General features: G+C 40.3%; 1 pseudogene; it reads left to right on the top strand.

Annotated features, from left to right (window-relative positions):
- Positions 1-286: 286 nt before the first annotated feature.
- LOC112480085 lies at positions 287-405 on the top strand (annotated as a pseudogene).
- Positions 406-12,088: the final 11,683 nt, after the last annotated feature.

Here is a 12,088-nt window from a genome sequence, read left to right as displayed (position 1 = left end):
ACTAGATATTGAATGACTAATATCAGCCCTCTGAAAACTTGGGGAAGAGATGCTCAACCTTTACTAGTAACTATCATTGCAATAAAGAAGACAAATTATAGAAGGTTTGGAAAAGAGCCTAAGAGAAATAAACAAAGGAATGTAAACTATGAATAGAAACACCCACATAATCATGATATAAGAGACTGTGGCAGCTAGTGTGCAAAGATGGCCACCAGCAAACCGTGACTCTCAGAACTAGTATTTATGCCTTTGTGACATGTTAAGTTTCTTCCCTTGTGCCCTTGTGTACGGCCATGCCTCCCTGAACACGCCTGATCCCGTCTGATATCGGAAGCTAAGCAAGGTAGGGCCTGGTTAGCACTTGGATGGGAGACCACCTAGGAAGACCGGGTGCTATAGGCATTAAAAAAAATAAAAATAATAAATAAAATTAATTAATTAATCAATCAATTTCCTTCCTTGAATCTGGGTTGCCTTGCAACTTGTGACTACTGGAATATGGTTTAAATGACACTGTGGGACTCGTGAGTCTAGGTCATAAGAAGCCTTGCAGCTTCTGTCTGGGTGTCTTAGATACAAGAAGACACGTCCCTGGGACACTTCCTCTAGAACTTAGCCATGAAGCTATGAAAAGCCCAAGCCACGTAGAGAGTCCACATGTAGAGACTGTAGTTGACACCCTAGCTGTGCTCCCTATTGACAGCCAACATCAGCTGTCACTTCAGATGACTCCAGCCTGAGCTGCCTTTTGACTGCAACCATATGAGATACTCCAAGAAAAACTGCCCAGTTGGGACCATTGAATGCACAGAACACGAGAAATAATAAGTCGTTATTCAAAGCCACTATATCAGTGGTTTGTAACCCAGCAGTAGGTAACTGGAGCAGAAATCAAACAAGTAAACATGGATATACACACTTATGAATGCATCCATCAATTGATGGATCAGTTGAATGCCACTTACTCATTTACTCGACAAGTATTTATTGAGTGCACACATGTGTCAGGCACTGTGCTAGTTTCTGGAAATATAGTGTTGAACAAATTAATTATGGTCCCTGCTTCTAAGCAGCTTTCAGTCTAGTGTGTAGGTGGGATAAAATAATAAACAAGCAAACAAATAATTGTAAAATTATAAACTATGTCAAGTTTCATGATGAAAGGAACATGGCACTATGCCAGAATAAGACAGGGAGTCTCAACCTGGCCTAGGTGATCAGAGAAGTCCCCTCTAAGGAGGTGATTTTTAAGTGGATATCTGAAATACGAGAAGGAGACAGCCATGTTAGAGGTTGGAGATGCAGAGAGATTTCTAGGATAAGGGAATAAGGACCCCAAAGTGGGAAGAGCTTGGAGTATTGGAAGAACTAAGAGAAAGCTGAGATGGTTGGGCTGGAAGAAACTAGGGGAGAAAGGCTTGAGAGGAAGACCTGGGCCACAGCAGTCAGGTGTGTAGGCCATGGTGAGAAGTTTGGATTTCTTCTAAATGCAATAGGCAACCATTAAAATCTTTTAAATAGAGGAGTGACAAGATCCAATTTACATTTTAGAAAGGTCACTCAGGCAGCACGGTGGGTAAGTGACTGGAAGGGGGCGAGGGGAATCAGGAAGGCCACCATCCAGGTGAGATGATGGAGGCCTACGACATACCAGTCAGACCCCTAAGAGGCATGACATGGCACCTGCTTCCCGCTGTGTCATTGGGACCACGGTTCCTCAAATAGCCCCAGCAGCATTTGTTCCAAGGCAGGTGCTCTACAGAGTTTACTCCTGATGGATGACAAATGTCATAGGCCCATAAATCCACATCCAGAGAATCTCTAATTGTTTCACTGATGCAAATGCTACCTTTGTTCCAACAGATGAAACAATGCTTTAAGTTAACCGACTGCGGTGAGGGGATGTGTTGAGGAGAGCTCAACAAGCCTGCTCCCCTCACCCACCTCTCCAGAACATCCTCATTTTACATAGGCTACCACTCCGGGACAGGGGGGCTGTAGGTGAGGGGCTATAGGAAAATCACCTCCCCCCACTACCACCCCTGAGCCAGCATCAAATCCTGCATCTTGGGACACTTGACGTCTGAAGCGCCAATCCATCTGGTTGACCAGATTTACTGCCTGAATAAAGCTGTCTTTCCTGACTAAGTTGGCCTTTGTTACCAGCAGATCCTGGGTCCTTGTGGTATTATGAAATTAGTTGTGAATAAAAGGGAACGAGAGAATAACTAAAGCGTGCAGTCCCCACAGGCTAGAGAAAACCTGTCAATAGTAATTATTCCCCAGGATTGTCATTACAAAGGTATTTAGCTCTGCATGTTCAGCTTCCTTCTGCTTTTCTCAGGATTTGTAGACTTTACTTTCATAGAAACTGCCAGCCACATTTCTGACAAAAAATAATTTCTACATATACATAGCCAAGTATGTGTGGCAGGAACCAAACTGAGCCTTCTGGGGAATAGACCCCATCACCTATTCTCACCCTCCCCACAAGTCTGCTTCCCCAGGTGTCCCACCTGCCCCAGCACTGCCTACCCACTGCCTGCCATGAGTCTGGGAAGTCGGGCTTGACTTCTCTGTTTCTCCCTACTACCACTCAGTGAATCTCTCTCTGAACCATTCACTTTTTTTCACTGCCCACTGCTACCCTAGTTCCAGATGCCTACAGCAGCATTCTCTCCAGTCTCTGCATCCAGACTTCTCTCAGAGACTTTCTGCAGCCTTCTTCTTCCCAGATTTATCACTCCCTGTATCCATCCCATCCTGTGTATGTCAGCCATACTGATCAACTGTTAGTCCCTCGAGTATGCTCTCTCCCAACTCTGGGCCTCCCCATATACCAAGGAGTTGGCAAACTAGGATCTGAAGGTCTGCTGCCTGTTTTGTAAATAAAGTTCTACTGGAACACGTCCATATCCATTCATTTACATAGTGTCTACAGTACATAAATGGTACAATATACACTATTTAGCAGAGTTGATAGTTGCAACAGAGATTGTATGACCTGCAAAGCCTCCAATATTTACAATATGGTCCTTTATTAAAAAAACAAACAAACAAACAAAAAACTGCTGCCCCTACATACACTGTTCTATCTGCTGGAAACTCTGTTTTCTTCACTTCTACCCATTCCATCCCTTTACCTGGTTAACAACTCGGCCTAGAAATAACTTCTTCTAGGAAGTCGTCCCTGACCACACCCCACTCCTCGTGTTTTCCTGGCACTCTATTGTTGTGTCACAACAGTAATTACAATGGCCTACTGGGACCCGCGCCTGACCCTAAGCCCTGGACAACAGGCACTGGGTCTGTCTCACAGGACTGTTTCTCCATTTGTGGGCCCTGGGGTAGAAATATAAACAAAATGCCACATATTATTTGTCTAATATTTAAGAATTATAAGCTACATTATAAATTATAAGCTAACAAAGAGTTAGATAAAATACCTTTATACTCTGACTCTAATAAGTATTTCTTCGTATATGGTAAAAAATGTGTAATGCCATGATTTTAATGTGATTAAAGGTTGGCGAAATAGTAAAGACAATTATTATTGTGAATGTCTGTTCTAATACCAACATTTCAATAAGTAATGAAAATGATACACGATTTAAGAACTATTGTATATTTATTTTTAAAAATTTATTTTTCTTGTCCTCGTTTTGGTGAAACCACTAATTATGTTATTATAATTCATATTTTCACATAATGCATGTTCAATTGCTTATAATGATTTAAAGGATTAAAAATAAAGCTATTAAAAAGTACACAAAATTTGGATGATTTTCATTAAAAAAGTAAATTAAAATAAGCAAAACATGATTATTTTGTTATTTTTCTTCTGAATTATTCAAAACTATATTAAAATTAAGGCAAAATAGAAAGTACAATTAAATATCACTGAAATCAAAATTATTTAAAGCCAAATTTAAATTTAATTTTGTAAAAAGTTAATGAAATCTTATGAAATATATACATGTAAATAAAAGAGTTTCAGTTCTAATATGCAATGTCCATTAGTTAAGAATTGGTATCACTCCTTATATGCTATATCTACACTGATATATGCACAAATATAATGTGAATTGTTTAATATAGTTAAAATCATATTACTTCCTAAGTACCAAGAGAACTACAACTGAAAGAATATTAAAAGAAGAAAATGGACCCTCAGCCTCAGCGGGAAATCATAACTTCTTCTGCAACAAGCTATTGCATTCTTTCTGAAAGGAAGGATTTGACGACTTATTTAATTTGCCTTTTCTTTTACCTAAGCCCTTCCGCTGCCCAAATCCTCTCTGCACGCCAAGAGAGTGTCTTCCTCCGACATCAGCAGTGGCACAACCTGCAAACCTGAGGCATTCTGAGTCATCTTTAGTTTTGAGGACACACTGCCAGGGACGCAGCAAAGCATGTTTATGGGGCCTGAATGGTGTGAGCAGCAAGCGTGGTTTAAGTGTAGTTACAGGTCACGCTCTGCCAATGCTGAGCACCCCGTATTCATTCATGCATTCATTTTTGTGGGTTTGTAATGGATATAGCTCACAGCAGTGGCCCTGTTTGCTTGAGTGTAAGGGCAATATGACTCCCTTATCCATCATTATATCCCTACTTCTTCCTATAGAGTCTGGCACATAGTAGGTGCTCAGTAAATGCTGACATGGGTATACTATGAAGGATTTTTATTCTTTTGGACCAGTTAGGCACTGATATATAAAGGACTGTCTCTGGCCTAACCACTAGCCATCTACTAGAGCAGGCATCGGCAAACTTTTTCTGCCAATGGCTAGATAGTAAATAGTTTGAGCTTAGTGGGCTACATGGTCTCTGTCGCTAGTGCGCAACTTGCTGCTGTAGTGCGAAAGCAGCCCTAGACAACACAGAATCAAGTGTGACCAGGTTCCAATAAAACTTTATTTATAAAAACAGGGGCAAGCCAGATTGGCCTGTGAGTCGTAATAGAATACGTAAAAAGGACATTGCGACAGAGTCTAAAAGTATTTAGAAGGTGAGATTATCAGGCACTGATGACTGCTAAGGGCACTGCCACCCTACTCCGATCTTAATTACTCTGGCCTATCAGTGGAAGCCTGAGCTGAAACTATGCCAAGAGATGCTAAAAGCATCCTTGAGCCTGGCTTTCTTCAACTGGGCTGCTTCTCCTCCTTCTAGGCTTCCATGGATTGTCACCCTGTTTATCTTTCTATTAGGTGTCTCAAGTTTTCTTTCTAGCTCAGTGCTTCTCCAGCCTGGCTGTGCATTAGAATCGCCCAGGGAGTTTATTGAAAATATTTGTCTGGACTCTATCTCAGATGTATTAGTTTTCTCAGGCTGCCATAACAAAATGCCACAGATGGGGTGGTTTGAACAACAGAAATTCATTTCCTTATAGTTCTAGAGGCCGGAAGTCTGAGATCAAAGTGCTGCTAGGGTTGGTTTCTGGTGTAGCCTCTCTCCTTGGTTTGCAAATGGCCACTTTCCCACTGTGACCTCACATGGCCTTTTCTCTGCCATGGGGAGAGAGGGGACTCTTGGTGTTTCTCTTATAAGGACACCAGTCCTGTCAGATTAGGAACCCACCACTGTGACTTCCTTTAACCTTAATTACCTTCTAAAGGTCCTTATCTTCAAATACAATCATATTGGGGGTTAGGACTTCAATATATAAATTTGGAGGGAGTACAATTCAATCCTGTAATATTGAGATTTATAATAAGAAATGTATATTTAGTCTTTACCCACTGTTCCTAGCACAGAGCTCCTAAAACCCTTGTTAATTCCCTATTAAGAGCCTTGGGGGGGCATCTCTTGTTATAATATTTAGTTTTTTCCTCAGCTTCTGAGCATAAAGGTGAAATAGGTGTTCTTTGTTATGCATACCAAGCCCCTTCCAACCCCACTGAGTTTAAGTTAATGAGGTGACTTTTGGAAAGTCCCTAAAGATGGGGGCTGGGTACCAGAGGAACCGACCTTGCTTAGAGGGTTGGAAATTTCAGTTTACATCCCAACCCACCCCTTTCTGGGAAGGGGAGAGGGGCTGGAGATTGACTTCAATCACCAATGACCAATGATTTAATCAATCGTGACTATGTAATAAAACTGCTATAAAAACCCAAAAAGGCAAGATTCAGCTTCTGGGTTGGTGAACAAGAACACATCACATCCTGGCAGGGTGGTGCACCCCAGACTCCACAGTGACAGAAGCTCCTGTGCTTGTGACCTTCCAGACCTTGCCTTATGTATCTTTTCACCTGGCTGTTCATTTGTATCCTATATTGTCCTTTGTAATAAACCGGTAACCTAGTAAGTTAACTGATTTCCTGAGTTCTGTAAGCCAGTCTGGCAAATAAATGAATTGTCATGCTGAGTCTGAGACGTCTATGAGACAGTCCCAAGTTATCAGTGAGTGAGTCTGGAATTGAGAGGAGAGGTCATGGCTAGACATAAAGATTTTAGTCTTCATCAGCAGAGGTTTGGGAAGTAAGTGCTTGGGAGTCAATGAGTGGGAAAGGGTCAGAAATGGAAATATGGATAATTTTGGTACTTGAGGTAGAAAAGAGTTTCCAGTGAACAAGACCAACAAGCAGCCATTTGAGTTAGCTGGAAAACCAGAGAAGGATATAAAGGAAGAGAAGTCAATTATAAAATGTAACCAAAAAACTAAGTTTTAAAAAATCCGAAACATCTCCTGGAGTTGACAATTAGCAGGGTCTGACAATTGGCAAACCTTAGGAGAAATGGGGCCTGTGGATAGCCTGGGTTTGTCCCTGCTCTGAACTCTGGAAAGCTGACCTGTATGGGCAGCATCAGCAGATTTCCTGGCCCTTCTGGCTTCAGGCTGGGCTGGGCCAACGAGGGAATATTGACAGAAAACGAGAGGGAGGGAGGGAAGGAGGAGAGAAAGGTCGAGGTATCCTTTTTGGCTCCCATGAAGTGGGTCACCATGGGCTGACTGCATTCCTTGATGAAGGCCAATACTGTTAGGTGGTTCTCTACACAGTATTCTCTCAGGCCCTGTTCCTATAATGGCTCTTCCCTCTCTCCGTGCAGGCGTTGGGTAGTGACAGTTTCCTGCTGGAACCCGCCCCTGGGGTACTGCACCATTCTTTTGGCTTCCTTGTGTCTTGTCAGCCTCTTTGTAAATAGTCCCTATGTTAAACTCTCTTCAAATGACCCAACTTGAGTGCACCCTTTGTTCCTGCTAGGATCCTGAATGATTCAGGACAGTCCAGACTGCAGTGGGTAAGGGATTGAATGGGAGATTAGGGAATATAAAATATTACTTTGAAAAGTATCATACAAAAGTACAGATAATATAAAACTCTCTACTACCAAAATGAAAAAGGAATATTTTATCATTTTACTTCAGATTTTTAAGAAATAGAATAAAAATGAAGTTTCTTTTGTTTTCCATCTCAACCCCTATCACTTCTCTTAACAGAGGCCACTGCTCTCACGAACTGGGTATGAACACTTCTAGACCATTTTTTAAAAATACTTTACTATTACCATGTGTGTTTTAGAACTTACCTAAATGCTTCCATACTGTATATATCACTCAGAAGCTTTATTCTTTTCTCAAAAATACATTTTGAGAATGAGCCATATTGATATTTATAGACCTAGGCCATTTGCTTGAACTGTTGCATAGTATTTCATTTTTTATATCAATTTATTTCCCTATTAATGGGAAATAAATCCTGTAATATTTTTATGACTCCAGTTTTTGTATTATAAACAATACTGTAATGAACATCTTTGTATCATTCTCCTGATAGATGAGTGTTTCTCCAGGGTACATACACAGAAAGGGAATTGTTGATCACAGAGTTTGTACATTTTTTATTTTATTATACATTACCAAATTGACACCCTCTCAAACTCCTTGCAAGAAATTCTACAAACTATAAGCACTGGGTGAAAATTCTTGTTTCTTTATTTCATGGTCAACATTTTATGTTGTCAGAGTTTGTGATTTTTTAAAAAAAATTGATAATTATAAAATCAGTATACAAAAAAGTATACAACTATTGCTATTAAATATGTTTTTGGAGTATATGATAAACATATATAGTATAAAATTCAGAAAGTACAAGAACATATACAGTGGAAAGTAAATCTTCTCTTAAGCTGTCCCTTAGCCACCTAGTTCTCTACCCTGTATTCTGTTTGTGTGTCATTCAGAGAGTCTATGGACTCACATGTGTGTAGTAAAACATTAAAGTAATTTTTTATATCTCTTCTTTTGCCTCAGTAGATTCTGCAGTTTAAAATAATTATTCATATCTCATTTCTTTTGTCTCAGTAGATTCGATACAGTTTCATAGATTAAATATTAGTTTTACCATAAACCCCATTTTCGGGTCTCACAAGCATAGGTTTGGATGACAACTTGAAGAGCTCAAATCCTGAAAGTCAAGGTCAATTTCAAAAAAAAAAAAAAAAATCCCATTATGGCTGCTCTGAGGGGCTCAGAGAACTTCTGTAGCAAGTTTTGCTCTCCTAGGGTTGCCAATATAAGCTTGTAGACTAGGTCCTATAATCTGTCATGGTGCAGTCAGGAAAACAGTCAGCACTCTAGGTACTTCAAATAGGAAGGGATTTAACACAGGGAATTAGAGGCTTTCATAACTCTGAGAACGCAGCAGGAGGGGTGGCAGTTAGGATCTCTTTCAGGAAATCTGAAAGTGCAGGGATCACAAGGGAGCCACTGCCATTGGTCTCAGCCACCTGTAGACCCCACAGGAGGAGTCTCAGAACACCCAAAAGCTATAGGCAACATCCTATGTCAGCCATCCCATCTGCTGTGCCTAGACTTCTGCCCCATATGCTTCCAGAAAACAATGGCTTCTCCTTCTCTTCCCTTCCAGATCTATGCAAGTGCCTCTCCTTAGCAGAGTCTAAGTGGAACACATTCTCCTGTGGAAAAAGACGAGCACCCAGAAAGGCAGATGTCCCCACATGGCAACTGACAGCATTCCCAGTAAACCCCTCTCCCTCTATACATAGGTGATTTTATCACCCAGCTTTGAAATATAACATTCTGTCTCTATTAGAGGCACACATCATGAGAATTGGTGGGACAGCTATAATTTATGTCATAGATTTTATACTGGTCGATAATAATTAAGCACCTATTTTACCCTCCAAATCACCTAGAATGTGAAAAAAGGAACAGACCCAGCTCTTGTTCTCAAGAAAGCAAATGTCATTTATTCAACAAACTTTGAGAACCTACTATGTGTTCACATTGGAAACACTAGGAAAGCAGAACTTGATACGGACTCATACATATGCAGTGAAAGGATAAAAATCTGCATAGGAATGATAAATACAAAATTCAGGATAGAGGTTACTTGTGAAAAGAATGAGGACACAGGCAGCTACAATTGTGTAAAAATACATTAAATTAAATGGAATATACACACGTATTTTACTTTTACCATTTCCTTTGGCTGATATATTTCATAATAAAATATTTTTTAAAAAAGAACTAGGCAGGTTCTCTGTCCTTGGGGAGCTTATATTTTAATGGAAGAGGTCACTCATACGCACACATACACACAGGTGAAATGGACTAAAAATGTTAAAAATTGATAGAGATTAAGCTGCTGCTGTCTTGGGTAGAAAAGCTTCCTGGGAACCCATTTTTGTGGAGTTAATGAACTAGATCAGGAAGAGAGATTATATATGAACTCTGTGACAAAAGGTAAATTTAGTGTTGGTATAAACTTTCATTTTTAACCAAGATAATTATACTTAAAATCTTTCTTGCTTTGAGAGGAAAGACAGAAAAAAGTTAAAGGCCTACCTCCTGCTGACTTTCTATGATTCTACATGCAACAGGACACTCTTTAGATCAAAAATGTAAGTGGAAAGGGGTATGAGGTAAGGTGATGAGCTGCAAGAGGAGGAGGAAAGGTAAGTTTTGAGACAGGCTTTTGTGGCTAGAAAGCTGGAAAGGAGATATAGGATTTAACATAGCAAAAAAATAAAATAGATAGATAGATAGATAGATAGATAGATAGATAGATAGATAGATAGATAGATAGATAAAAGGGGGGAGAGAAAAGGAGGGAAAAAAAGAAAGCAAGTATTCAAAATTCGCTTGCAGTTAAGACTATATATTAGGCGCCACAAAAAGTTAAATAAGAAGACGTGTCCTTTGGCCTCAAGAAACTTAAAGAAGCATTTGCCTAAAGGCTAGAGCTGCCTGGAATGATGCTACATGTGCCACGTGCTTGACAAGGATGGTCTCATTTAATTCACACACTAATTCCATGAGGTGAGCACTTCTAAGACTAAGTTTCGGGTGAGAAAACTGGGGCACAGAGCAGTTCTATCATTTGCTCCTCTTCAGCAAGAACAGGAGCCAGTTTATCAGCACCAGTCTTGACTGCTGCCCTCTCCAGGTCAGGAAGACTTCCGTGGACAATGGAACTACTCATGTTTCCTGGGAAAATTTGTCTCCAGATGGTAGAGGTGTAACTCATTCATTCTTCAGCACCCTCCCCGGGTCCCAAAGATGTATCTTCTGACTCGATAATATTTTTTCAGCCATATGTCCTTCTCCTGCCCTCCCCCACCCCCTTTTTTCCCTACGTATCTTCTGTTCCTCTCCTCTCCCAAAGCCTGCAATACATATACACCAAGTAGTAAGCTATCCTTTTAGTTTTCCAAATCGTCTTTCTTTGAGTCTATGTTTGAAGGAGATGGAATATGTAACCCCTAAAGATCCTTCTCAGATTGTAATTTTTTCCTGTTCCACATGAATCCCATCGGCTTACAGAGTTTACTTCTCCTTTTTTTAAAAATAGTAATTATTTAAAAAAACAAAAACAAAACCAGTTACTGTCCTTGACCCCATATGCTTCTGCAACCCTATTTCTCTATCCCCATTTACAGGGTTGCCTTATAAAAAGTTGTCTGTAGCCAATGCCTTCATTTCTCTCCTCTCATTCTCTCTTCAACTCACTTCATTGGATCTTGTCCCGCTCTCTATGCTGCTGTCTCCCAAATTTATATTTCCAGGCCCAACCTTCCTTTTTAACTAGCTACTTACTTTACATATAATTTGGATGTTTAATGTCCAAATTAACATGTCCCAAGGTAAACTCTTGTTTCTGCGGCTTGATCTACTCCTCTTTCAGCTTTCTTATCTGGCAAATAGCTCCAACCGGGGCCCAAGCCAGGGGTCTGGAATCATCCATTTCTTCAGCTCCCACATGAAATCCAGCAACAACTGCTATCTACTCTCCTTTTCCTCCAGAATATCCCAAATCTATCTACTTCTCTCCATCTTCATCCTTCTCCAAACCATCATCATCTTTTACTGGAATTACTGTTACAATCACTTGATATAATCCATTCTCCACATAGTAGCCAGAGTAATAATTTAAAAAGCAAATCAGATAACATCACTCCTCTGCTTAAAACCCTTCAATATCTGTCCATTGTGTTTAGCATAAAATCTGGCCTTCAAGACTCTACATGATCAGGTTTCTGGTCTTCTCTGTGACCAGATCACTCCCTTCCCTTTTCTGCAAGCCCCAGCCATATTTGCTATTTTTCTGTTCCTTGAGCATGTTATGCTTTGGAGCTTCTGTACTATTTACTGCCTTTCCCTGGAATATGAATTCCCTTGATCTTCCATCACTGGTTTCTTCCCAATATTTGGGTCTCAATTCAAATGTCACCTTCTCAGAGTGGTCTTCCCTCACTGCCCAATTTAAGACACACATCTAGTCTCTATCACCCTGTCCTGTTTGATTTGCATATTAGCACAATCCACCCAGTGTTCCATCGCTTTGCGAGGGTCCATCACATTAGAATGCAAGCACTGTGGGAACAGAACCTTGTCTTTCTTATGTTTCGCCATACGCCCAGCACCTAGCACATGGGAAGCACTCAAGAAATATTTAATTAGTGAAAGATAAGATCCTTGAAACCCAGGACTATTACGAATCAAACTTCTACAACTTCCTTACTACATATCTTGTGACATTGCTACATATCTTGTGAGCTCTCACAATATGATTCATGATGATGAAAGCACAGACAACAAACTTGGCTTTAATTCTGGAAA

This window comes from Pteropus alecto, unplaced genomic scaffold (assembly GCF_000325575.1).
Source record: "Pteropus alecto unplaced genomic scaffold, ASM32557v1 scaffold134, whole genome shotgun sequence".
In the NCBI taxonomy this organism is placed as follows: Eukaryota; Metazoa; Chordata; class Mammalia; order Chiroptera; family Pteropodidae; genus Pteropus; species Pteropus alecto.
The sequence above is the reverse complement of the archived record's forward strand: the minus strand, read 5'-3'. Positions and strand labels throughout refer to the sequence as shown.